Source organism: Oryx dammah, unplaced genomic scaffold, assembly GCF_014754425.2.
Source record: "Oryx dammah isolate SB20612 unplaced genomic scaffold, SCBI_Odam_1.1 HiC_scaffold_12, whole genome shotgun sequence".
Taxonomy (NCBI): domain Eukaryota; kingdom Metazoa; phylum Chordata; class Mammalia; order Artiodactyla; family Bovidae; genus Oryx; species Oryx dammah.
This window is the reverse complement of record NW_024070196.1, coordinates 29,240,366-29,266,331: the sequence shown is the minus strand read 5'-3', so window position 1 is coordinate 29,266,331 and position 25,966 is coordinate 29,240,366. Positions and strand designations below refer to the sequence as shown.

General features: G+C 42.2%; 1 long non-coding RNA gene across 1 annotated transcript; it reads right to left on the bottom strand.

Annotated features, from left to right (window-relative positions):
* Window positions 1–24,885: 24,885 nt before the first annotated feature.
* Window positions 24,886–25,517, bottom strand: LOC120870969. The gene is made up of 2 exons (XR_005722910.1): window positions 25,400–25,517; window positions 24,886–25,119 (listed from the first exon to the last, which is right to left on the bottom strand). It is a non-coding gene; the product is annotated as an uncharacterized LOC120870969 (long non-coding RNA).
* Between the last annotated feature and the right edge of the window lie 449 nt (window positions 25,518–25,966).

The window sequence follows — 25,966 nt, the reverse complement described above, 5'->3', positions numbered from 1 at the left end:
TAACCGCTTCACGCCCCGAAAAGGGGTGTCTTTTCACTCGTGGGCGCCGCGACGCCTGTCCAGAAGCCCGGAGCGTGGGCGCGCAGGCAAAGCTACGGCCCAGAAGTTTTGGCGACGAGCTGGAGTCGCCTGGCGCCAAAAGAATGCACGGAACTCGCACTGGGATTGTTTGGCGAAAGGAATCTGCGTGCTGTCTTCGAGGACACCAAGTAGCCACTTCCCAGTGGTTTTGGCCAAGGCTGCTCCTGTAGAATTTTCTTTCACATTTTAGACGAAAAGTGTCGTTATTCCTTAAGTCGCACTCACTGGGGCAGTGGGGAAGTGGATAGGGTGAGGTGGTCGTTCAGTTCGCTTATTTAGCTTAACCTACAGTTCCATCTACCTAGGTCTTGTAGTCTTTTAACCTTTCGAGTCCTTAAAATTTCGGCGTAAATATCACCTCAACCCTTATACTGAGCCCCTCACCTCACGCTCTGAACTCCTTTGTTGTGCTCCCTCTCGCCCTAGTCTGTTTTGTGTCACTAGTTCCCCGACCGCTACCCTTCGTCGCTGTAAACTATCCTTGTGGTGAATGAGGTGTGTCAGGGAGTAACAGGTGACTCAGACAGTTAAGCGTCTGTCTACAGTGCAGGAGACCCAGGTTCAATCCCTGGGTCAGGAGGATCCCCTGGAGAAGGAAATGGCAATCCACTCCAGTACTATTGCCTGGAAAATCCCATGGACAGAGGAGCCTGGGAGGCTACATGTAGTCCATGGGGTCGCAAAGAGTCATGGGGTCGCAAAGAGTCGGACACGACTGAGTGACTTCACTTGTTTTAATCTTGAGGAACCTGTGAAATGGAGGAGAGACTGGGCAAACTGGAGCGTATGGTATGCTAATCAGGGAAACAGCAAGTGGTCCATTTTGGCTTTAAGTACCCCAGAGGAGCGAAGTCTGGAAAACTAAGCTTGTAATCTTAGTATCATGGTATTGGCTTGGACTTTACATTGCTGGTGCTTCCCTGGTGGCTCAGAGGGTAAAGCGTCTACCTGCAATGCAGGAGACCTGCGTTCGATCCCTGGGTCAGGAAGATCCCCTGGAGAAGGATAATAGCAACCCACTCCAGTACTCTTGCCTGGAAAATCCCATGGATAGAGAAGCCTGGTAGACTATAGTCCATGGGAACGCATAGTCGGAGACGACTGAGCGACTTCACTTTCACTTTCAGCAGATACTGAAGGGAAAGCGATAGGATCAAAACTCTTCCCTAGAGCGATTATCTACTAGGATTGGTATGAAGGGTTGGAGTGCGGAAAAGAATGGGAAATCGGTTAGCCGGCTAAGGTATTTGTGCAGGAAGTGCGGGAATCTAAAGGGCCAGACATTAACATTATAGGTGTTTCTGTCACAGGTACTCAATTTTGCCTCTTAGCGACTTCACTTCAGAGGTATAAAAGCAGTCCATGGGCTGAACCCCTGCTTTAAACATATTTTCTTGAGGCAGGGTGAACAATGGGGAGTAATCCTCCAATCTAGACTGTTTTTTAAAGTGAAAGTGGGCACTATTAACTACACTGGGAGAATGAAGAAGTGAAGTCACTTCAGTCGTGTCAGACTTTGCGACCCCGTGGACTGTAGCCCGCCAGGCTGCTCTGTCCATGGGATTTTCCTAGGCAAGAATACTGGAGTGGGTTGCCATTTCCTTCTCCAAGGGATCTTCCTGACCCAGGGTTCCAACTTGGTTCTCCCGCATTGCAGGCAGACTACCTTCTGAGCCGCCAGGGAATTCAAATTTATACCTCTGGAAGGTTTTAAGAAACAAAGTTCTTTACACCTTTAACCATAAAGTTTTATTGGAATACAGCCAGTCATTAAGTATTTTCTATGGCTGGTTTCCTCTATGAGGCAAACTGTTACTCCCTGACACACCTCATTCACCACAAGGATAGTTTACAGCGACGAAGGGTAGCGGTCGGGGAACTAGTGACACAAAACAGACTAGGGCGAGAGGGAGCACAAAGGAGTTCAGAGCGTGAGGTGAGGGGCTCAGTATAAGGGTTGAGGTGATATTTACGCCGAAATTTTAAGGACTCGAAAGGTTAAAAGACTACAAGACCTAGGTAGATGGAACTGTAGGTTAAGCTAAATAAGCGAACTGAACGACCACCTCACCCTATCCACTTCCCCACTGCCCCAGTGAGTGCGACTTAAGGAATAACGACACTTTTCGTCTAAAATGTGAAAGAAAATTCTACAGGAGCAGCCTTGGCCAAAACCACTGGGAAGTGGCTACTTGGTGTCCTCGAAGACAGCACGCAGATTCCTTTCGCCAAACAATCCCAGTGCGAGTTCCGTGCATTCTTTTGGCGCCAGGCGACTCCAGCTCGTCGCCAAAACTTCTGGGCCGTAGCTTTGCCTGCGCGCCCACGCTCCGGGCTTCTGGACAGGCGTCGTGGCGCCCACGAGTGAAAAGACACCCCTTTTCGGGGCGTGAAGCGGTTAAATCTATGTCACAGCTTCTCACTAACCACACTGGGAGAATAGGAGTGAAAATTGTCCCAGACAAACCTCATGTAGTCATCATAAGGTTAGAGATTAAGAGAAATCAAAGCTACCTTAGGACCTGGTAAAAAGGATGTGGTGCCAGTGATGGAAACAGGGAGCTTGGGAAGAAACTGGTTTTTGGTGGAAGATGACTATAGCAGTCCCAGGTGTCACATAGTTCATACAACATCAGTGGACAAAAATCTCCCCAGAGGCTTCATAGCAGGTCACTCCTTGTATGTTATTTTTCCAAAGTTGGGCTGTTAGCTAGTTTCTAAACCAGTTACTGACAAGGAGCATAGGATTACCTTGATTTGTTAGTGTTTTTCTGGCTTTTCACAGTTCTTACACAGAAATGTGGACATTTAGCATCTCTGGTGCCTTCCTACTGAATGTCAGTAGCAACCCCAGACATTGTGACACCGCCCCCTCCCCCCAAAAAAAAAACAACCAATCCAAACCAAAAAAATCTCTCTCCCTCTATCCCTCACACACCCCCTCAAGAGATGATAGTGGTTAAGGACCACTGGCTTAGACCAATTGGAATTTATTTTGGAACTGAGTTATGTGTGTATAGATTTTTTTTTGTTTCTGATTGGTTGGGAGGTAAGAGAGGAGTCAAACAGTATTGAAGTTACATTGTCAAGGAAATGGCAAGGAGAGGGAATATTGAATAGGTAACTAACATTGTCTGCCATGAGAATTAAACATTTTCTTTTATATTTTTGATAAATACCTCAGTTTTACACTTGAAACCTTTCTCTTTTTTCTTTTCTTTTCTAAGTCTTCTCCCACCTCTCCCCCCGACAAGAAAATCTCTCTCCCAGTAGGATACTCTTGCTTTGAATACTGCAATAGCTTTCAGACTGGTGGCCTGCTCTGTCTTTCCCTCCATTCCTACATGGACTAGTCATGTATACTGATTTTCCTTTACTCTTTTATCTCCAGTGCTGCTCACTTCACTCAGAAACTCTGTTGGCACTCTGTAAATCCACAAATGGCTTCCCTGCCTTTCCCTTACAAATGTAATCCAGTGCTTACTGATTAACTTGTCATCTCTGTGGAAGATATACCTCTTTAAGCTTGACCCCTTTCTGTGAGGTATTAGTACTAACCAACAAATGTTTCCATTTCTTTTCTCAGACACATAGCAGACTTGCATCTCCCTGCTCCTTTGAACTCAGCATGGCCACTGAAATGTGACTGAAGTGATCTGTGTCACTTGCAAGCAAAAGTGATTAATATAGGAACCTGTGCACAGTTTCCCATGTCTCCTTTTGGCATAGTGACTGAATGTTTTAGTTATATATTGCTGCATAACAAACCATCCCAAATCTTAGTGACTTAAAACCATAACCGTTTCATAATCTCTCTTGGTTTTGGGGGTTAAATGGGCTCATGGGCAGTTGTCTCATCTTGCTTGGGGTCTCTCATGTGGTTCCAGCCAGGTATTGTCCAGCTGGATTAATTTGGAGGTGTGACAGGGATGCTCGAATGACTGAGCCTTTCTTTTCCCAGTGATTCCAGGGCGTCACTTCCCATGGTTTCTCCTGCAGAGTAGACTTCTTACATAGTGGCTCAGGACTCTTCAAAACTGCAAAAGCATTCAGATCCTTCCAGTCTATTTCCAAGACTTAGGTGTGGAAATAACTCATTCTATTGGTTAAGGCTGTCACGGGGCCAACTTAGTTTCAAGGGAAGGGGAAATAAAGTCCACTTCTTGATGGGGACTTGGGAGAAGAGTGACAAAGAATTTGTAGCCTTATTTAATCTACCACCCTAACAGTGTTCCACAGGGTGGCTGCTTTCATCAGCCAGGGTCTGAGAGTCAGAACGAAGTGGAAAAGAGTCCTTAGTTAACACATATTGTTGTATGAGTGAGAAATACGTTTCTGTATACTAAGTCACTGAGATATTTGGGGTTGTTTGGTAGCAAATGAAGACTGATCTAATACAAAAATTGGTACTGGATGTAGAGCACTGCTGTAACAAAAACCTAAAATATATGGCATTGACATATATGAATATGTTACAAATGTTGGTGGTTGGCTGTTAGGCAGCATCCAGCTCTGATTCACCAAGGAATCTCTCAGCAAACCTAGCTTAGAAATTTGAGCTGAATAAATATTTCTTAAATAAGAGAGACTGTTTCTTATAATTCTGTTCTATTTCTCTATTTTAGGAGAAAACACTTCTTTCCCACATCAGATGTTTCTTGAAGTATGGAGGGGGTGCCACTAACATAACACTTGATACTTTATTCCAGCACTTCTAGCAAGTTTCCTGATGTGTAAGTTTGGCATGTGCAGCCCACCTTCCTCTCTCTTTTCTCATGGGAGCCAGGCCGCCCACAGAAAGTATGCTTTCTACTCTGCTGCTTCATACCACAAGTTTTACAGTGGTTTGCCCGTGCCGAGGGTCACCTGTCTAGGCCAAGGGAGGCTTGGGTAAGCTTAATAGTTTAAGTGCTCTGGGGGAAGGGAAACTTCAGGCTGGAGCTAAGTTCACTGGCAAGAAGTGATAAAATCTGTTATTTGAACTTAAGTTCATAAGAGCAAGAGAGTTAACAAGTTGGACGTTAATAATTTTGGACTTTAACATGAAGTCAGTCCTGATTACTTTGGGCTATAATTCAGCAGAACAAGATAATGTAATTTCTGAGCTTTTCATTTCTTGCTGGAAAATTCATATTGGGAGTCGATCATAATCAGATTAAAGACATCTTTTTGGCTCTTAATTTTTAGAGTATTTTTATGTTACCATTTGATCTTGTTCCAGTAATGTTGAACAAGATAGTGGAACATAATTTGAAGTGGCAATAGAACAGGTTGTGAATTACAGCTCCCATGTACAGAATGACATGGGAGTTCATTTAATTGGTGTATTGTTCTGACTCAGTCAGGGCGTTCTGACAACAAAACCTACACTTTATCAGTGGTCCCATGAGATTCCACAAAAAAAGTGAAATTAGTACTGAAGTGGTCTTATGAAGATGGGAGCAGGACTACCCCAATTAACTGCTGACTTCTTACCCAAGGGAGCTAACCATATCCCAAGGTAATCTCAGTGGGTAAGCCGAAAGGGTTAAGGGAATGACCTTCATACATTTATACTAACATACCACCCAAAATAATTTTTAGCTTCACATGTAAAAGTTTTGTCCTTAGAGGCAAAAAATGTAATTTCTGGTATAATATAAATATGACTATTTTAAAGTAAAAAGGTTTATGTTACTTAAAAATACATTTAGTGAAATTAAATCCAATAGAAATTGAATACTCACATCTCCATTTTTACGGAAATTTTGCATTCTCTGTTTTTTGGGGGAGTGCTTTGCCATGGGATCTTAATTTCCCCACCAAGGATTGAACCAGTGCCCCATGCATTGGGAGTACAGAGTCTTAAGCACTGGACTGCCAGAGAAGTCCCTACATTATCCTTTTATTTTTCTCTTTTAATTTATATTTTTATTTTACTTCCCCACAAAAGTCTTAAAAATATATTTTATGCTCAAATGTATTTTATTGCCTACCCTGCCCTTTTTTTAGGTGATTACAAAGTTGTTTATAATTTTTTAAAAGTTCCAAAACTTTCTAAAATTTGTTTTGGATTGAGTTATTATTATAATTATTACAATGAAATGGATGTAACTCCCCTTCTCCAATTAGTTCCTGAATATAATTTTCTGGTGTGCTATGTGCTCAGTTGTGTCTGACCCTATGTGACCCTATGAATTGTAGCCTGCCAGGCTCCTCTGTCTATGGGTGTTCTCCAGGTAGGAATACTGGAGTGGGTTGCCATTTCCATCTCCAGGGGATCTTCCAGACCCAGAGATCGAACTTTTGTCTCCTGCACTGCAGGCAGACTCTTTACCACTGAGCCACTTGGAAAGCCTGATTTTCTGCTAGGACACAAAATAAGAAAACATGTTGGGGGACTATTAGGTGTGGGGCTTACAAAAGATGAATAAATGATTGTTGTTCAGTGCATTATTTACAACAGTGTTTGGGTAAAAAAATGAGTATAGACTTACTGTATTCAATGATCTTCAGATGAAAACTAGTGAAAATATTTTCTCCCTAAGTCTGAATAATTGTTCAAAAAGCACTGCAAAACATTAATGTATCTCTGAGATATGTTCCTTTTATATGTAATGTTGATCTGTTGGATGGAAATTTGGAATTTTTTAACATCCTTTTCCTTGAAATTATCTGAAATATGCAGTTGAGACACAGGAGAAAGACACAGAGTTCTCTCTCATTATTGAGCAGATGTACCTTGTAACTGACTGATATTTCCCAGAATGTTTTCCACAGATCTTTCATTTTTGAATTCTGAGAGAGATATATGGAGCATAAAACTTTACTGTGAGTTTGTTACCCATATGAAGTAGGGCTCAAACTCCTTCAGTATTCCTTTTTGTTATCTCAACAGTTTTCTTTAACACTATCAGGGAATGAAAGAGGAAATGGTATTAGACAAAAATGATCATAACTCCTGCCATCCCACTCTGCAATATATCTGAAATCAGAACATTCCAGCCCAGACCAAAATACTCAGTTTCTAATGCCATGCTTTTTTCATAATAGAAATATATTTAAGATAAGGAAAGAAAGCCAAGAAATCTCCTTGCTACTTATGATGCATTGATTAAAGTAAATATTGACATCAGTATTCAGAATTATTCCTTTGTCTGGTGCCTTAGAAGCTTTTTGCACATGGGAACAAGTTGTCATAGTAGGATCTGGGATGGGTGAGAGGATGCCTGTCTTTTATAAGTGAGGAAAGAATGATTTTAAAATGGAATTAGAAAAACTGAATTTGAGATGACATCTCAACCTCACTAATATTTTAGACAACTCAATTTTAGGAAAGAGTAGGTGAAAGTTGATAATATTATATGTGCTTGTATTCCCCTTGGAAAGTAGAATCCCAGGGTAGAGTTATTCCAGTTTGTAGATTACTAGGTTAAGAGAATAAAATTATGGTGCAGTGTGGTGTAAGTTGTGGGTTTTATTAACATTCTTGGCATCTTGGGCCAGCCCTTTCTCTTTCCTATTGAGTAAGATGCTAGTGAGGATGTGGGTGAGAAAGGTCAGCCCTTTGGCTAGTCTTGATCTTGGGGCCAGGCTACCAGGAATCATGACTTATAGTATGTTCCTTTTTGCTGCAGAATTTATAAAGACAGATCTTTGGAGTAGGTGGGCAGGAGAGTTTCTCTCATCCTGCTCTGCCAGTTAACAACTCCATTGTAAATCTGCCTTGTCCTAGGGATCAGTGTTGGAAGGCCCGCTGGTGCCATCTTGCCTCCAGAATCAACTTTATCCGTATGAGTGGTGTTCTCAGCTGTCTACTCTTTTTCCTGTTTTTCGGTTGGCTCACAACTTGGTAGGAAGAGTCCTCTAAAGGTTCTCAGTCTTTATCAGTGCTATTCATATTAACACAGCAAATACTACTGTGAATTTTCCTAGAAAAAGTCAAGAAATTATGTTCAATCCAGCCTTTTTTTCCCTAATAATCTTTTGTATGTGTTTTATAGGTCTATACATATTAATGAGCATAGTTTGTTTTCAAAATGTTTTCTAAAGGACTGTTATTGGGCGGTATATAAAACATCAGAAGAGTTAAGTTCAGGAGAAAGATAATTGCTCGATAGCCTTAAACAGTTGGTTCTTCAAGACACACTATTGGCAGAGTTTCAAATAAGGTGAATGAATACGTTACGGGGTTGACTCTAAGGAGATTAGTCTTGCCATTCTTCCTGTGCTGTAAGTTACTTGGCCTGCTCTGTCTTTTAATATTCATAAAATCATAATATGAAAGATGGCCCTCATATGAGAAAATATAAGACAAAATAAATATCTGATAACTATAATAGAAGCTCTGAGCCTATAGATCTCTAATATTTCAGGGGAAATAACACTTTTTAAAGGGACTCAGTCTTTGCTTTGTAAGCAACTTGGGTCTTTAGAAAATGAGCTGCTTTTTAGATTGAAAAAAAAATAGATTAAAGCTTTAGTTTAATGCAGAATAAACTGTTCTTGAATCTTCTGTCATAAATTGGCATGCATAATTCAAATATTGTCATATGCTAGTGGAAATTTTGACTGGCTTTGACTTTGTTATGGTTACTGAAAGGAGGTTCTCCAGCAGAACACAGATTTTTATTGGCAAGCAGGTACAGGAATTTCTGATGAGATGAACCAAAAGATCACTGCTTTGATTCTTCTTTTTCTCTTGTCTGCAACATCCGATCAAAGATCAAGTCCTGTTGATCCCACCTCCAAAATATTATTCCAAATTAGACTGACCACTTCTCACCATGTCTGCTGCTACCATCTTGGTACAAGCCATCAGTAGCTCTCATTTAGTCCATGACAGCAGCCTCTTGTCTGGCTCCTGGGTTGCAACTCTTACCTTCATAGAGTTTACTTTCAGTCATTAGCCATTTAACAATATAAATCAGGTTATCACTTCCTTACCTATACTTCACTGATGTTTTTACCTTGCAATTAAAATCTGAACTCATAATCATGGCCTTTATGATCTGTTCTGCACCTACCCTCTGATTGCTCTTGGGTCACATTCCTTGCTCTTTGTTCTCCAGTCAGATTGGTTTTCTGTCTTTGAGTGCTCCAAACTCATTCCTATCTTTGAGATTTTGCATTTGCTCTTTTTCAGGCCTGGAATTATCTGCTCCCAGATTTTCTCATGGCTGATTCATTCTCGCTGCTTAGGTCTCAGCTAAAATGTCCATCCCCTGGCAAAGGAAATGGCAACCCACTCCAGTATTCTTGCCTGGAGAACCACATGGGCAGAGGAGCCTGGTGGCCTATAGTCCATGGGATCACAAAGAGTTGGACATGACTGAAGTGACTTAGCACAAAATGTCCATCTCTCAGAGAAGCCTTATCCTGACAACACTAAAGAGCCCGTTACCCCTTCTCCCAAACTTTCATTTCTGATTCTGCTTAGTTGTTTTCACATTATTTGATTCTGCCTGAAAGTATCTTATTTTTCACGTTTTTTATCTATCTCTCTGCTAACCTCCAGTAGAATGTGACTCCATAATGGTAGAGCTCATCTGTCTTGTTCCCTGCTATACTCTCAGAACTTGCAATGAAGGTTGTCATTTAGCGGAAGTTTATTGAATATTTGCTGGATGAATGAAAGACTCAAGTCCAGATGTAGCCCGAGGAGGCCTCCCAAGAGGCCTTTGCGTTAGTAATTTACCATAGTTCAGCGTTGTGGCCCTTTGTTTTAAATGCTCAGATGTCAGCTTTTGCCAGTGCATGGAGTTTTTTTCCTCAAGGACAGAACTTATGTTAACCAAAGTATAAGATTGACATATAAAATCCATATGCCAATTTATTAGTTTTCAGTGAGCAGTATAACTGTCACTTGGACCCAGACTTGGCTATGGACTGACATACATAAGATAGGGCATTAAATGAGAAACTTTTGGGGAAAACATAAAATACAAAAAAGAGAGTTAGATATCTTATGTGTTTCAAGATGTTCATCTAACAAGCATTTATATATTTCTGACTTCAGTTTGTGTTCTGCGCTATTCACTGAAGAATCAACAAAGAATACTATTAAGCACCAGTTCTTTTGGATCTGCAGTTTAGTTGGAGAGGCAGACAACAAACCAACAATTAAAAACCAATGTCAAAACTTCTCTTTTTAGGTTAATGCCAGGGTGACATAGGAGGGCCTTGAAGGGAAACTGAGCCTTGGGGGATCAAGCCTTGGAGTTTCTCAGGAGATAGGGTTATTTGAACTGAGCTCTGAGAAGTCAGTCAGGCAGAACAAGGCAGCAGGGGGTGGGGTGGCTGTGGGGAAGGGCACTGCAGGCAGAAACGCCAGCCTGAGCAAAGATCTGGAAGCTGGAGAGAGCACAACTTTCTAAGCATTACAAGTAGTTCAGGGAGGTGGATGAGAAGCCTGGCTTTCAGACTCAAAGACCTAAGTGTATGCATGTGTGCTCTGTGTGATCCCATGCTCTGCAGCCCACCAGGCTTCCCTGACCATGGAATTCTCCAGGCAAGAACACTGGAGTGGGTTGCCATTTTCATCTTCAGAGATCAAACCCGTGTCTCCTGCATCTCCTGCTTTGCAAGTGGATCCTTTACCTCTGAGCCACGGGGGGAGCTCCTCACAGACCTATGTAGGTCTGGAGTTTATCCCTGTAAAAGGAGCCACTGAAAGTTTTTGTTTTGGTGGAGGGGCAGAGTACATCTTTAACCCTGCCAAAGTAGAGCTGATACTTTGCATTTCTTTTTTTTCCCCAAAGAACTTTCTATGAATATCTATAGAAAGTCTACTCTCCTTTTCTGAGAACACATGATCCTTCATTTATCCAGCCTGCTGCTTCCATTGCACATTGTGCTCCAGATGCACCAAACTTCTCAGATTCCAGATTCATTTCCCAGTCTTTAATTATGCTTTTGTATGCCTGTCTCCTGCTATCACTCTCACTCACGCCATTTTCAAAAAATGTTGTTGGATTAGTCCTCCAAACTGTAAAAACAATATATGTTCTTTGCAACAAGACAGACAACCCAGAGATGCACAAAGAAAGAGTTTGCACAAAAACTTTTTCTTTTCAGTACCACACATACATACATAGTGTGCTTTGAAATATATATACTTTCAACTAAAATATATCTATGCTATAAAATTTGTATAGTTCTCTCCTGCTGTGCCAACAGGATATCCAGTGTTTGCTGAATGCCAGGCCCTGTGCTTTATCGTATTTATGCCACAACTACCATATAAGGTAGGTACTGTTATCCCCAGTGGGTAGACAAGGAAATGAGATGTAATTAATTTGCCCTAGGTTGCAAAGATAATGGGAGCAGCAATTTGAACTTGAGCAATGTGGCTCTCAAGTCCACTGCTTTTTGCTGTCTTCCAAATAATGTTATTTTTGTTCATTTCAGTGACTATATAATATTTTTATGGAGGCCCAGACTTTGGGCTACAGTCCATAGTGTTTCTAAGAGTCAGACACAACTGAGCGACTTCACTTTCATGCATTGGAGAAGGAAATGGCAACCCACTCTAGTGTTCTTGCCTGGAGAATCCCAGGGACGGGGGAGCCTGGTGGGCTGCCGTCTGTGGGGTCGCACAGAGTCGGACACGACTGATGTGACTTAGCAGCAGCAGCAGACTTTTTTCAATTCTTCTTCTGTTGATGAATGTTGAGGTTATTTTTGCCACTTAAAATGCCTCGATATATCATTCTCCAAAGTGGGATTTGAGGTCAGAGGTCATCCTTATTTTTAAATCGATACATGGCCAAATTATTTTACAGGGATTGTGTAGCATTTTTATATTCCCCCAAATCATGGGATAGTAGTGTCTGTTCCTCAGTAGTTCTGATGATACTGATATTTTTAGGTTTGGTTTTTTGGGGGGAGGGGTTCTTTGGTTAGTAGGAACAGTGCACATTTGTTTTGATTTGCAAGTTTCCTGACTATAGATGAATTTGAGAATTTTTCTGTGTGTTTTGAGATATTTGCATTTCCTGTTCCATGATTTGTCTATTAATTTCCTCTCGGGTTCATATTTTCTGTTGGATGGTTTGTCTTTGATCATTTTAGGGGGATGGAACATATTTATAGTAGTAGTAGTATTAACCCTTTTTCTGACATATGTTCAAATATTTTCTCCTCTTGGTTCATTCGCCTTTTTAAGGCATCCTTTAGTTTAATTGGTTTGTGCTCAAATCTGTTGGTCTTTCCCTCATGGCTTTTGAGCTTCTTGGATTTAACAGGTTTTGCTGCTGCTGCTAAGTCACTTCAGTCGTGTGCGACCCCATAGACGGCAGCCCACCAGGCTCCGCCGTCCCTGGGATTCTCCAGGCAAGAACACTGGAGTGGGTTGCCATTTCCTTCTCCAATGCAAGAAAGTGAAAAGTGAAAGTGAAGTCGTTCAGTTGTGTCCGAATAGTAGCGACCCCATGGACTGCAGCCTACCAGGCTCCTCTGTCCATGGGATTTTCCAGGCAAGAGTACTGGATTGGGGTGCCATTGCCTTCTCCGAACAGGTTTTAGGCATCTCTTTTTATTAAGAGTTGGAGCAATCAGCTAGGACTCTCCTTGAAGAGTGCTTAATGGTCTTTGATGACTTTTCTCAGGCTCTTTTACCTTTGCTGCTACTTCATAGTCTCCTGAGGGATCTGTTTTCTTGAGATTTGTTACTACATTCGAGCAAAGCCTTTCTGGCTTGTAAGTCATTTGTAACTTACAAAGATGCGTTTGCATATTTTTGGTCTTATTTACTATGTGCTCATTTTGTTTCTCCTAGTTATAAGAAGCAACTACCATGGCCTCTTCTATTTTATGTTCTGTGTTTTGAGTCATCTTTAGCCTCTGAGTTCTTAAACTTTTTAGAGGCAGTTTAGAGGGAAGATATGCCCTGGGTGTAAGACTTATGGATAGTGAAGATAACTTGGTAATGGGGAAGTTGTGGGCTTGAGAGGAGGTTCAAGAGGAGGTTTGATTCTGTCTTTGATTACAGCTGTATAATCCTGGGGAGGTTGTTATAAGCCTCAGGGCCCTTTATCATAAAATAGAAGTGATAATACTGCTCCGATGCCACTTTTTGACATAGGATAGGCTTCTAACAGTTTATTTAGATATTTCTTCCTTTTTGGTCACATTTCAAGAATATTTTAATGAGATCAGGTCTTCACAAATTACCTTGATATCCCTTTTGGCAAAACAAACTCTTTGCATTTGCTGTCAGCTTGTAAAAGAAGGATAAAATTTCTTAACCTTAAGGACTGGCATTCTTTACAGCTTTCTGGAGTGAACTGGCTATATTTCATTATCGAAAAGAGAAACATTTAAACTCTTAGTGGAAATTATATATTTGAGACCATTGTATGCAAACCACAACTCAGGGCCAAGGATACAAGATAGAGCATGTGTGGATTGGGAATAGACACTAGGGAGGAGCCTGGCCTGAATTTTGGTGGATTTTAAAACGTATAACCAAATTCATTCTAAGTCATTATTAGTGGGCAGATAGAAAAGAAAGTTAGAGGGAACCTAGATTTATCACTCAGGCCTGTCCCCTGCGCTTGAGCTGATGATCATGAAACCAATTAGTGAAAGTAATTGGTTGAATCGATCAATTGATAATATACCTGGATAATAACTAATTTGAGGATTTGGGGCTAAGTACTGAGTCCAGGAAGCTAAATAGGAGAAGTGGGTCTTGGGAGAACTTATGCTTATCCTGTATGATGATCTTGGTTCTTTGCCTTCCACCTCCACATTTGAGGCAGCATTGTGTCTTAGATCAGGATACAGTAGACGAGAGGAAGGAAACCTAAACCAGTTCCTGGCTAAAAAGTCTTGCTATCAGCTCAGGCCTTGAAGGATTCAGACTTTCTGCAGTATTCAAATCAACGAACATATTTGAACGCTATGTGTAAGTCACTGTGTAAGATGGTGAGGGTATATGTTTGAAAGAAGCAGAGAGACAGGGGTTGAAGAGGGAGGAGGGGGTGCAGAAGGCAGATTTCTTGCCCACAAGTAGCAGAGGTTGCTGGTAACTCAAACACTTAAGAGGTTAGACAAATAAGTTAAGTGGCTTTGCATGTGTAAGAGAAACGACAGAGTAAACATGGTAATTAACAACAGATACTTTTGTCACTGACAGTAGAAGGTGGTGTGGACTTTGGTAAACTGGAGTCAGTATTTAACAGGAATAGCCCTTGCAAGGATCTAGCGCAGTATTTCTCAAAGTATCATCTCTGGACCAGCAACATCAAAATCACCTACTTGTTAGAAATGCAGCTTTTCAGTCCCATCCCAGACCTAATGAATCAAGAACTCTTAGGATGGGGGTCTTGCAATCTGTATTTTAATGATCTCTCCCTTTGATTATTATACTCCTGAAAGTTTGAGTGTTGCCTTCTGGGAATTTGGGCCCAGTATTGCTAGATCTTTTGATTTTTCAAGAGAAGCTAGAAAAGTAAATTTTTATGGGAATCTCATGATTTTTAAACATTATAAAAACTAGAGGATATGTGTAATTTTTGTTGGGTGGGAGCAGAGGTGCCTTTTGTGGGCCAAACTGAAGGCCAAGGAAAGCACATCTGTGGGCCTCGGGGTCTCCATGCTTCCAGTTTCAGCTTACAGTAGGGTAGTCAAGTATTATGTTGACAATAGAGTAATTGAAAATACCATTGAACTAGAGGACTGACTCTCAATATGTGTTTGTTGGGGCGGAGTAGGGCAGCAGGGCATTAAAGTCTGCAGGAGGAGGCTTTAAAGAGTTGCACAGATTCTGAGACTTTACCAGCCCAAATGCTTCCCTACTTCCTGCTGTGGTGACAGCCCTAACATTGTCAGCTACTGTTCCTCTTGCAAGTCCAGAGCATCCCTTGGATATGCAGTAAAGTGAGAAGAAGCCATGTCACAGGTCTAGAGCTGGTTTATAAACTGTTTTCACATCTGTCTTTGTATCAGACCTTTACAACACATACAGTAGCTGTAATGGTTATTGTTTCCATTTAAAGCTGTTGAAATAGGGACTTCCCTGGTAGTCCAGTGATTAAGACTCTGCCCTTTCAGTGCAGAAAGTTGGGAACTAAGATCCCACATGCTGAATGATGCAGCCAAAAAGAAAAGCTGCTCAAACAGGCCTAATGATTTGTTGAAGGTCACCTAACTTGGAAGGGGTAAACATGAGACTAGATACCTAATCTTATAATTTCTAGAGTTTTTATCCCATGTATAGTTTTATGTATTTATGTGTTTAACCATACCATCACTAATTCTTGAAAAGATCTGGTGTGGCGCACTTCACTATGATTGGTGACTTGGCCTCAGCTGGTCCCCTCTCTGGCTTGGTGTGCTTCCTGGGACCCCAGATTTTCTGTGGGCTGAGAAAGCATATGCTTTTAAAAGTTCCCTCCTGTCAGACTATAATGCCTGGCAGACACACATACATTCATTCCTCTAGTCCAACAGTACTTTCCATTACTCTATTACAACAAGATATTAGATAGCATCACTGACTCAGTGGACATGAATTTGAGCAAACTCTGGGAGATAGTGAAGGATAGGGAAACCTGGTGTGCTGCAGTCCATGGGGTCACAAAGAGTCAGACATGACTTAGGAACTGACCATAACACAACAAGATACTGAATTCCTCCCACCAGTTTTTCCTTTTGGAACCCTTCTTCATTACCAGCTTTCCTCTTGGCTCTGTGGGGTTCTGGGTTTCCTTGTTCTGGACTGTTTTGTCACTCACTAAAAATCCCATGGACAGAGGAGCCTGGAAGCCTGCAGTCCATGGGGTCGCTAAGAGTCGGGCACGACTGAGTGAATTCACTTTCACTTTTCACTTTCATGCATTGGAGAAAGAAATGGCAACCCACTGCAGTGTTCTTGCCTGGAAAGTCCCAGGGACAGAGGAGCCTAGTGGGCTTCTGTCTATGGGGTCGCACAGAGTTGGACACTACTGAAGCGACTTAGCAGCAGCAGCAGCAAGCCTCAGGGAAACACTGTATCCAGAGCTGTCCTGAGTACAAGTGGTATGTGACCTGGACATCAGTTGTCTGGAATTGGACTAAGCACTCTGACTCTTTACATAGGCTGCTAAAAAGCTGCCAATGTTGACATATGGCAAATTTGGATGATAAACGACAGACATTATTAAGGGAGCTAGAATTTAAAATTCCCTAAGTATTCTCCCTCAGTTCAGTTCAGTTCAGTCATTCAGTCGTGTCCGACTCTTTGCAACCCCATGAATCGCAGTACGCCAGGCCTCCCTGTCCATCACTATCTCCCGGAGTTCACTCAGACTCACGTCGATTGAGTCCGTGATGCCATCCAGACATCTCATCCTCTGTCGTCCCCTTCTCCTCCTGCCCCCAATCCCTCCCAGCATCAGAGTCTTTTCCAATGAGTCAACTCTTCTCATGAGGTGGCCAAAGTACTGGAGTTTCAGCTTTAGCATCATTCCTTCCAAAAGAAATCCCAGGGTTGATCTCCTTCAGAATGGACTGGTTGGATCTCCTTGCAGTCCAAGGGATTCTCAAAAGTCTTCTCCAACACCACAGTTCAAAAGCATCAATTCTTGGGCACTCAGCCTTCTTCACAGTCCAACTCTTACATCCATACATGACCACAGGAAAAACCATAGCCTTGACTAGACGGACCTTAGTCGGCAAAGTAACGTCTCTGCTTTTCAATATGCTATCTAGGTTGGTCATAACTTTTCTTCCAAGGAGTAAGCGTCTTTTAATTTCATGGCTGCAGTCACCATCTGCAGTGATTTTGGAGCCCCCCAAAATAAAGTGTGACAGTGTTTCCACTGTTTCCCCATCTATTTGCCATGAAGTGATGGGACCGGATGCCATGATCTTCGTTTTCTGAATGTTGAGCTTTAAGCCAACTTTTTCGCTCTCCTCTTTCACTTTCATCAAGAGGCTTTTTAGTTCCTCTTCACTTTCTGCCTTAAGGGTGGTGTCATCTGCATATCTGAGGTTATTGATGTTTCTCCCAGCAATCTTGATTCCAGCTTGTGTTTCTTCCAGTCCAGCGTTTCTCATGATGTACTCTGCATAGAAGTTAAATAAGCAGGGTGACAACATACAGCCTTGATGTATTCCTTTTCCTATTTGGAACCAGTCTGTTGTTCCATGTCCAGTTCTAACTGTTACTTCCTGGCCTGCATACAGATTTCTCAAGAGGCAGGTCAGGTGGTCTGGTATTCCCATCTCTTTCAGAATTTTCCACAGTTTATTGTGATCCACACAGTCAAAGGCTTTGGCATAGTCAATAAAGCAGAAATAGATGCTTTTCTGGAACTCTCTTGCTTTTTCCATGATCCAGCGGATGTTGGCAATTTGATCTCTGGTTCCTCTGCCTTTTCTAAAACCAGCTTGAACATCAGGGAGTTCATGGTTCACGTATTGCTGAAGCCTAGCTTGGAGAATTTTGAGCATTACTTTACTAGCATGTGAGATGAGTGCAATTGTGCAGTAGTTTGAGAATTCTTTGGCATTGCCTTTCTTTGGGATTGGAATGAAAACTGACCTTTTCCAGTCCTGTGGCCACTGCTGAGTTTTCCAAATTTGCTGGCATATTGACTGTAGCACTTTCACAGCATCAACTTTCAGGATTTGAAACAGCTCAAGTGGAATTCCATCACCTCCACTAGCTTTGTTTGTAGTGAAGCTTTCTAAGGCCCACTTGACTTCACTTTCCAAGATGTCTGGCTCTAGATGAGTGATCACATCATCATGATTATCTGGGTTGTGAAGATCTTTTTTGTACAGTTCTTCCGTGTATTCTTGCCACCTCTTCTTAATATCTTCTGCTTCTGTTAGGTCCATACCATTTCTGTCCTTTATCGAGCCCATCTTTGCATGAAATGTTCCCTTGGGATCTCTAATTTTCTTGAAGAGATCTCTAGTCTTTCCCATTCTGTTGTTTTCTTCTATTTCTTTGCATTGATCGCTGAAGAAGGCTTTCTTATCTCTTCTTGCTATTCTTTGGAACTCTGCATTCAGATACTTATATCTTTCCTTTTCTCCTTTGCTTTTCGCCTCTCTTCTTTTCACAGCTATTTGTAAGGCCTCCCCAGACAGCCATTTTGCTTTTTTGCATTCTTTTCCATGGGGATGGTCTTGATCCCTGGCTCCTGTACAATGTCACAAACCTCATTCCATAGTTCATCAGGCACTCTATCTATCAGATCTAGGCCCAGGTGTTTCTCGACTTCCTTTTGCATTCCTGTCCCCTATAATGAAAAGGACATCTTTTTTGGGTGTTCTAAAAGGTCTTGTAGGTCTTCATAAAACCGTTCAACTTCAGCTTCTTCAGCGTTACTGGTTGGGGCATAGACTTGGATAACTGTGATGTTGAATGGTTTGCCTTGGAGACAACAGAGATCATTCTGTTTTTGAGATTGCATCCAAGTACTGAAGGGGCGTTGGCTGGGAGGAGACACCCCACATCCGAGGTCAGGGCAGCGGCCGAGAGGAGCTACCCCACCTCCGAGGTCAGGGGCGGCTGGGAGGAGACACCCCACATCCGAGGTCAGGGCGGCGGCCGAGAGGAGCTACCCCGCATCCGAGGGCAGGGGCGGACGGGAGGAGACACCCTGTGTCCGAGGTCAGGGGTGGCCAGGAGAAGCCACCTCGCACCCAAGGCCAAGGGCAGTGACCCTGAGTAGCCATGCCCGAGCCTGAGGCCAGGGGCGGCAGCTGGGAGGAGCCACCCATGCCCGAGGAGGAGCATCCCGAGGAGCCATGGCTGCACAGGCACAGGAGGGCCTAGAGGAGCTATCCCAAGTTGAAGGTCAGGAATGGCGGCGGTAAGGAGATACCCCTCGTCCAAGGTAAGGAGCAGTGTCTGTGCTTTGCTGGAGCAGCCGTGAAGAGATACCCCACGCCCAAGGTAAGAGAAACCCAAGTAAGATGGTAGGTGTTGCAAGAGGGCATCAGAGGGCAGACACACTGGAACCATACTCACAGAAGACTAGTCAATCTAATCACACTAGGACCACAGCCTTGTCTAACTCAATGCAACCAAGCCATGCCTGTGGGGCAACCCGACAGGCGGGTCATGGTGGAGAGGTCTGACAGAGCTCCACTGGAGAAAGGAATGGCAAACCACTGCAGTATTCTTGCCTTGAGAACCCCATGAACAGTATGAAAAGGCAAAATGATAGGATACCAAAAGAGGAACTCCCCAGGTCATTAGGTGCCCAATATGCTACTGGAGATCAGCTCAAAAGCATCAATTCTTGGGCACTCAGCCTTCTTCACAGTCCAACTCTTACATCCATACATGACCACAGGAAAAACCATAGCCTTGACTAGACAGACCTTAGTCGGCAAAGTAATTTCTCTGCTTTTGAATATGCTATCTAGGTTGGTCATAACTTTTCTTCCAAGGAGTAACCAGAAGAATTTTAGTAGTCTGACATTTCTGGGGTTCATTAAATGGTGAAGTTAACCCTTCAGCAATGGCAGGGGGCTGATGGTGTAATTGGGGGACCCTCTGGTGGAGTCAAAAGTCCCCATATGACTTAAAATTGGCTCTCCCTTCATGGGTACACTTTCTCCATATCAGCAGCTCCATATCTATGGATTGAACAAACTGTGGATTGTGTTGTATTCTAGTATTTACCATTTTTAAAAAATTTGTATATAAATTGGATCCATGCATTTCATACCTGTGTTGTTCAAGGGTCAGTTGAATTCTGGAATGTGCAAAATTAGGTGGACATTGTGGCTATCTTTGACATACCCTTTTAAAGGGATTGTTTCTTTCATGTCTGGAAACTGGCCAGGAAAGGATGGTGGGGAGAGCTGGTTACTGCTGGGTATCTCAGTACTTACAACAGAGCTCTGCATGTCAACTGTATGAAAAGCTGTTCAGTCTATTCTTTCTCATCTTTGCTCCAAACCATCATTGAGACTGACTATGTGTTTGAGAGGGAGAGAGACACAGGGTGAGAGAGAGAGACAGAGAGACAAGAGCAGGGGAGAGAGGAGGGTGTGGGGGTGGTGGACGCTTAGTGACCGAGAAAGCACTGCGTGAGAAAATGGCTTGCTGTGAATATTTGTAGGAGGAAATAGCGCCTTTTGCCAGGACCTTGCTTTTCCCAGGATTGGCTTTGATTACAGTTTTTTTTTAATCAGGAGTGGCAGATAACCAGTGGGAAGGGTGTGTTTCAGCCTTATCTTGAATGCTTCCTTACTTTACTTGACTTAATTAAAAAACTGGAGAACAGTCTAGTGTGTAGTTTGTATCATTTCCTTTGCATGTAATGAAAGTTTTATTTAAAGTCCTCATAAGCATTTCCACTTTTTTCAGCAGTAAGAATAATCAAATGAGAATTGTAAACACTTTGGAGGCCACTTTTATTCGACAAAACAATTCTCTTAAGCTAGAGTTTTCTCTTTCACTGTCTGAAACACTTAGGGGCAGAAAAGTCTGACTTTTTTAGGAAAAATATGAATTCTTGTACATTGTCACATACTGTTCAAGGCTTTTTCAGTTTAATAATAAATATTTTAAAACAAGAAAGGGACTTATTGATATGCTGGTCTCAGACTTCTTTGAACAGAAATATAGAGTGCAGAGTATTTCTCAGATTATTTGAAAAATATAGCAAGATATTTTAAATTTCCCTCAGTGACCACATAAAATGTCATTTATCTGTCTACTTCAACACAGAGATGTTGGTATCAAGTGAAAACAGAGGGTGGCTTAGAATAATAGCAGCTAATTTATACAGTTGTATGCCAGACTTGTTCATACATGTTTGTGTAAGTTCATACACACACACATATATTCCTTTTAATCCTCACAATAATGTGTTGGTCAGGTACTATTATTATCACAACTTTGCACATGAACAAACTGAGGTACAATGAGGTTAAGCAACCATCGCAGGTCACACAACTAAACCCTGATCACTTGCATCCAGGCAGTCTGTACTATGTGGACTCCCCTGACATGGCATTGCAGGGGCTCAGTGAAGGGTCAGGATTCTCCCATGCTGACACCTGTGCCTAAGTTGTCCCACAGTGTTCTTGTGGGACATGGCTGCTGTCACTCAGCAATCTCCAAAGGCTGCAATGACTGACACTCATTGAGTCCTTACTACCTGCTGGGTAATGAAGGAAGTGCTTTACCTGCATTATCTCACCAGTTCTCCCAGCAACTCTATGGGGTAGGAGCAGTTTCATCTTCATTTTACATATGAGGAAACTGAGACCTAGAAAGGTTAAGTCACTTGTTCAAGATCACCAGTCAGTAGGGCCAGGACTTACCACTGTGCTCTCCTGCTCTTGTGCTCAGGGGCTAGGCTCCTAATGTCTTTGCACTCCTAGTGAGGCTCTGCCAGCGCACATTTTCTATACGTCATGACTGTTTTGCTAGAAACTTTCTGAAATTATGGATTCAGAGGTACTTTCCGAGAGAGAAAGCCCAGGTTACCAGGGAATCTGGAAGAGAGGAGATGGCAGGGACTCTTCCCTTCAAGGGTGTGTGTGCAGATACATTATAGTGTGTTCCTGTTGGGAAGGGGGCACTGACTATTAAAATGGGAGCTGTCAGAATACTTGCTGTGGTTGGTTACATCTTGGCCATCGTTCTTAGATGTAATATGCATTGTCGATTTCTTTTTTATTCATTCATTTGGCCGCTTTTGATGCCTTAAGTGTTCTAACTGCCTGTTACAGCTGTAAAGCTCTAGCAGCATTATTTGAAAATAAAATCAACTCATCTACAGGCATACTTCAGAGATATTGTAGGTTCAGTTTCAGCTTACAACAATAAGGTAAATATCTCAATAAAGCTAGTTACATGAATTTTTTTTAATTTTAAAGTTTATATGGAAGTAATCTTTACACTATATTGTAGCCTATTAAGTGTGCAATAGTATTATGTCTGAAAAAACAACATACAACCTTTTTTTAACATACAATCTTAATTAAGAAATACTTTATTGCTAAGAAATGCAAAGCATCATCTGACAGTGCAGGGTTGCCACAAATCTTCAATTTTTAAAAAATGTACTTATAGAATACAATAAAATGAAGCACAATAAAATGAGATATGCCTGTATATAAGCTGTCAATATTATATTATAAAAATAGTTGTAGTAATTCCAGTTATTGTAAAATGAAAGTATAAATATATAATATCAGATTTTACCTGAGAATAATGTGTTTAATTCTGTTTAATTCTGTTTTTAATTAGTACTATTTTAATAAACATTTAATTCTGTATTTATAGTATATTAAATGCTTTGCCTGAAATTGGGATGTGACTCTCAATACCTCATGTCACTTCTATGTCTGAATATGAAGTTTGTGACAAAGAAATGTGTTGATAGAATATAATATCTCCATCAATGGGAGCAATTAGTAAACTGACTCAGTTGTCATGAAGGAATGTTTAAATTTTCTTTTTGACATAATAGTGATTTATTAATAGTGATTGCTGCTGCTGCTGCTAAGTCACTTCAGTCGTGTCCAACCCTGTGTGACCCCATAGACGGCAGCCCACCAAGCTCCTCCGTCCCTGGGATTCTCCAGGCAAGAACACTGGAGTGGGATGCCATTTCCTTCTCCAATGCATGAAAGTGAAAAGTGAAAGTGAAGTCGCTCAGTCGTTTCCAACTCTTAGTGACCCCATGGTCTGCAGTCTACCAGGCTCCTCCATCCATGGGATTTTCTAGGCAAGAGTACTGGAGTGGGGTGCCATTGCCTTCTCCTATTAATAGTGATTAAAAAATATTAATAGTAAGTAATGCATTGGGAATTCCCTGGTGGGCCAGTGGTTAGGATTCCACACTTTCACTGCCAAGGGCCCAGGTTGGGGAACTAGGATCCCACAAGCTGGGAGGTGTGGCAAAAAAACAAATAAACAAAGGAAAAGTAGTAAGTAATGCATTAACAATTATTAATTTTTTATGACATATCATTAAGATAACAATGAAGGAAAAAATATGGAAAGACTTCACTTATAATTACTGTTATTATCCTCCAATGTTCCTTTCTAGGCCTAGGCTCTGTGTTTGTGAAGCTGACAAATGAGGTTCCTATTGCAATTCTGTAGTGGAGGAATTCTTATGAAAAATTGTGTTCCATTTGAGGGTTATGCTTCAAACCAGCTCTGGTAGTACCCACATTTAACTTACTGTAATTAGCTAGCTTTAGTCTGGTATCTTAGAACTTTGGTGGCACCATTACAGTATTGAGATGTATCTTTTTTTTTTTTGGTGTTGGTGGTGGGGCTATGACTTTACCATCAGCACATGGAAGAGGAGAAGGCAATGGCAACCCACTCCAGTACTCTTGCTTGGAAAATCCCATGGATGGAGGAGCCTGGTGGGCTGCAGTCCATGGGGTTGCTACTATTCGGACACGACTGAGTGACTTCACTTTCACTTTTCACTTTCATGCATTGGAGAAGGAAATGGCAGCCCACTCCAGTGTTCTTGCCTTGAGAATCCCAGGGATGGGGGAGCCTGGTGGGCTGCCGTCTATGGGGTCACAGAGTCGCACATGACTGAGGTGACTTACCAGCAGCAGCAGCAGCAGCAACATGGAAGAAGAGCTGTACAATACTAGGTGTTCATTGTGTGTTTTGTTGTATATAGTGAGTTTGTGGGTATTAATAGGCCTTTACACATAGGAGTTGAATTCCCTCTTTAGCTTGGATTCCTGTATATTGTTGAAAAGTTCTCAGCTCAAGATAGGCAGTGGATGGGGCCTGAAGTAATAATCTACCTAATTCTTTCAAAGGGACAGCAACATGTATTCCCAAACTCAGAGGATAAACAACTTCCTCTGGCTTCTCCCTTTTCCTAGTTTTCTTTCTAAAATGGTGGATTTTTTATTTTAGTATTTGTAAAACTTGCCTGATTATAAAAATCATCTAAAGTGTTGGTGAAAAACACAATTTTCTGGATCCTTTCTGGGCCTGTTGAATCTGAATTTTGAGGAATAGTATACTTTAAAGGGTATGGTTTTTCCAGTGGTCATGTATGGATGAGAGAGTTGACTGTGAAAAAATCTGAGTGCCAAAGAATTGATGCTTTTGAACTGTGGTGTTGGAGAAGACTCTTGAGAGTCCTTTGGACTGCAAGGAGATCCAACCAGTCCATTCTGAAGGAGATCAGCCCTGGGATTTCTTTGGAAGGAATGATACTGAAGCTGAAACTCCAGTACTTTGGCCACCTCATGAGAAGAGTTGACTCATTGGAAAAGACTCTGATGCTGGTAGGTATTGGGGGCAGGAGGAGAAGGGGACGACAGAGGATGAGATGTCTGGATGGCATCACGGACTCGATGGACGTGAGTCTGAGTGAACTCCGGGAGTTGGTGATGGACAGGGAGGCCTGGCGTGCTGCAATTCATGGGGTCACAAAGAGTCGGACACGACTGAGCAACTGAACTGAAATGAACTGAACTGAACTGACTGATACTTTAAACAGAGCTTCCCTGGTAGCTCAGCTGTCAAAGAATCTGCCTGCAATGCAGGAGACTCTGGTTCGATTCCTAGGTCAGGAAGATCCCATGGAGAAGGGATAGGCTACCCTATCCTCCAGTATTCTTGGGCATCCCTGGTGGCTCAGGCAATAAAGAATCCACCAGCATTGTGGGAGACCTGGGTTCGGTCCCTGGTTGGGAAGATCCCCTGGAGGAGGGCATGGCAACACGTTCCAGTATTCTTGCCTGGAAAATCCCATGGACAGAGGAGCCTGGCGGGCTGTAGTCCATGGGGTCAGAAAGAAGTTGGACATGACTGAGCAACTAAGCACAGCACACAGCATGCTTTAAATAAGCACCCTGGACAATTCTTATAGTCTAAGCAGACTTGAGAAACAGTTTATTTGAAGCAAATTCATAGCTGTTGTGGCCATGGCCATATGAAATATAGCACAGGAGATCAGACCAGGTGGGAAGATCATCTTACCCACCCAAAGTCATCACGCAGAAGACTGCCCACAGCCATCACTTTGCCTCAGTGAAGAGGGAAAAATGTGTAGATGGGTAATTTTCTCTGTGTCACTTGCAGTTCCAGGATTCTACTCCTCGCTGAAATTACAATTATGTACATGATGGGATGTGTGTACATTTAGAATTTTTTCTAATACTTTCTTCATGTGGTTATTGGGTTGTTTAAAAGTCAGTTTATGCACTGAAAAATTGCTCCCTAATTAAACTCAGTGGTTTAATTTGAAAGATAAGCAGAGTTTATGCAACTCTAGGTCATTGCCCAGATCTGAAGTAGTATTCCCTGGAAGTGAACTGGTCCCAAAGTTGGGAAATATTGGGGCTTTTTGAGTTAAACTCACTTCCTGGTTCCTCTCCTCACCCTGGGGCATCAGGTCTCTCCTGCTGTCCTTCAGCTGCCTACTCTGTCACCTCTCTCCTCTTCTTTCCTTGATAGTGCTCCATGCTCCAAAATCATCTTTCCCTCCCTTTGAAGGTCTGCTTCTGAGTCAAAAGATAAAACAGAATGGCAGAAATAAAGCATAATCCATATGCACTTATGGACTATGCACAATCCATAACCCAGTAATTCTTATCCTCTAGATTTGGTGATAAATGGCAATCCACTCCAGCACTCTTGCCTGGAAAATCCCATGGATGGAGGAGCCTGATAGGCTACAGTCCATTGGGTCACAAAGAGTCGGACATGACTGAGTGACTTCACATAGTAGAAAGAAAAGAATGGATAAATGCACACATGCCCTAGTGGGAGTGACTGATGGATGACTTAGTGCATTAACAAACTGTCCCACATTGAGAATAGACTGGTTGTTGCCAAGGGGGAGCAGGGTAGGAGACGGTTAGGTTGAGGATTTGCGATTAGCAGATACAAACTGGTGTATATATAGAATGGATAAACAATAAAGTCTTACTGTATAGCACAGGGAAC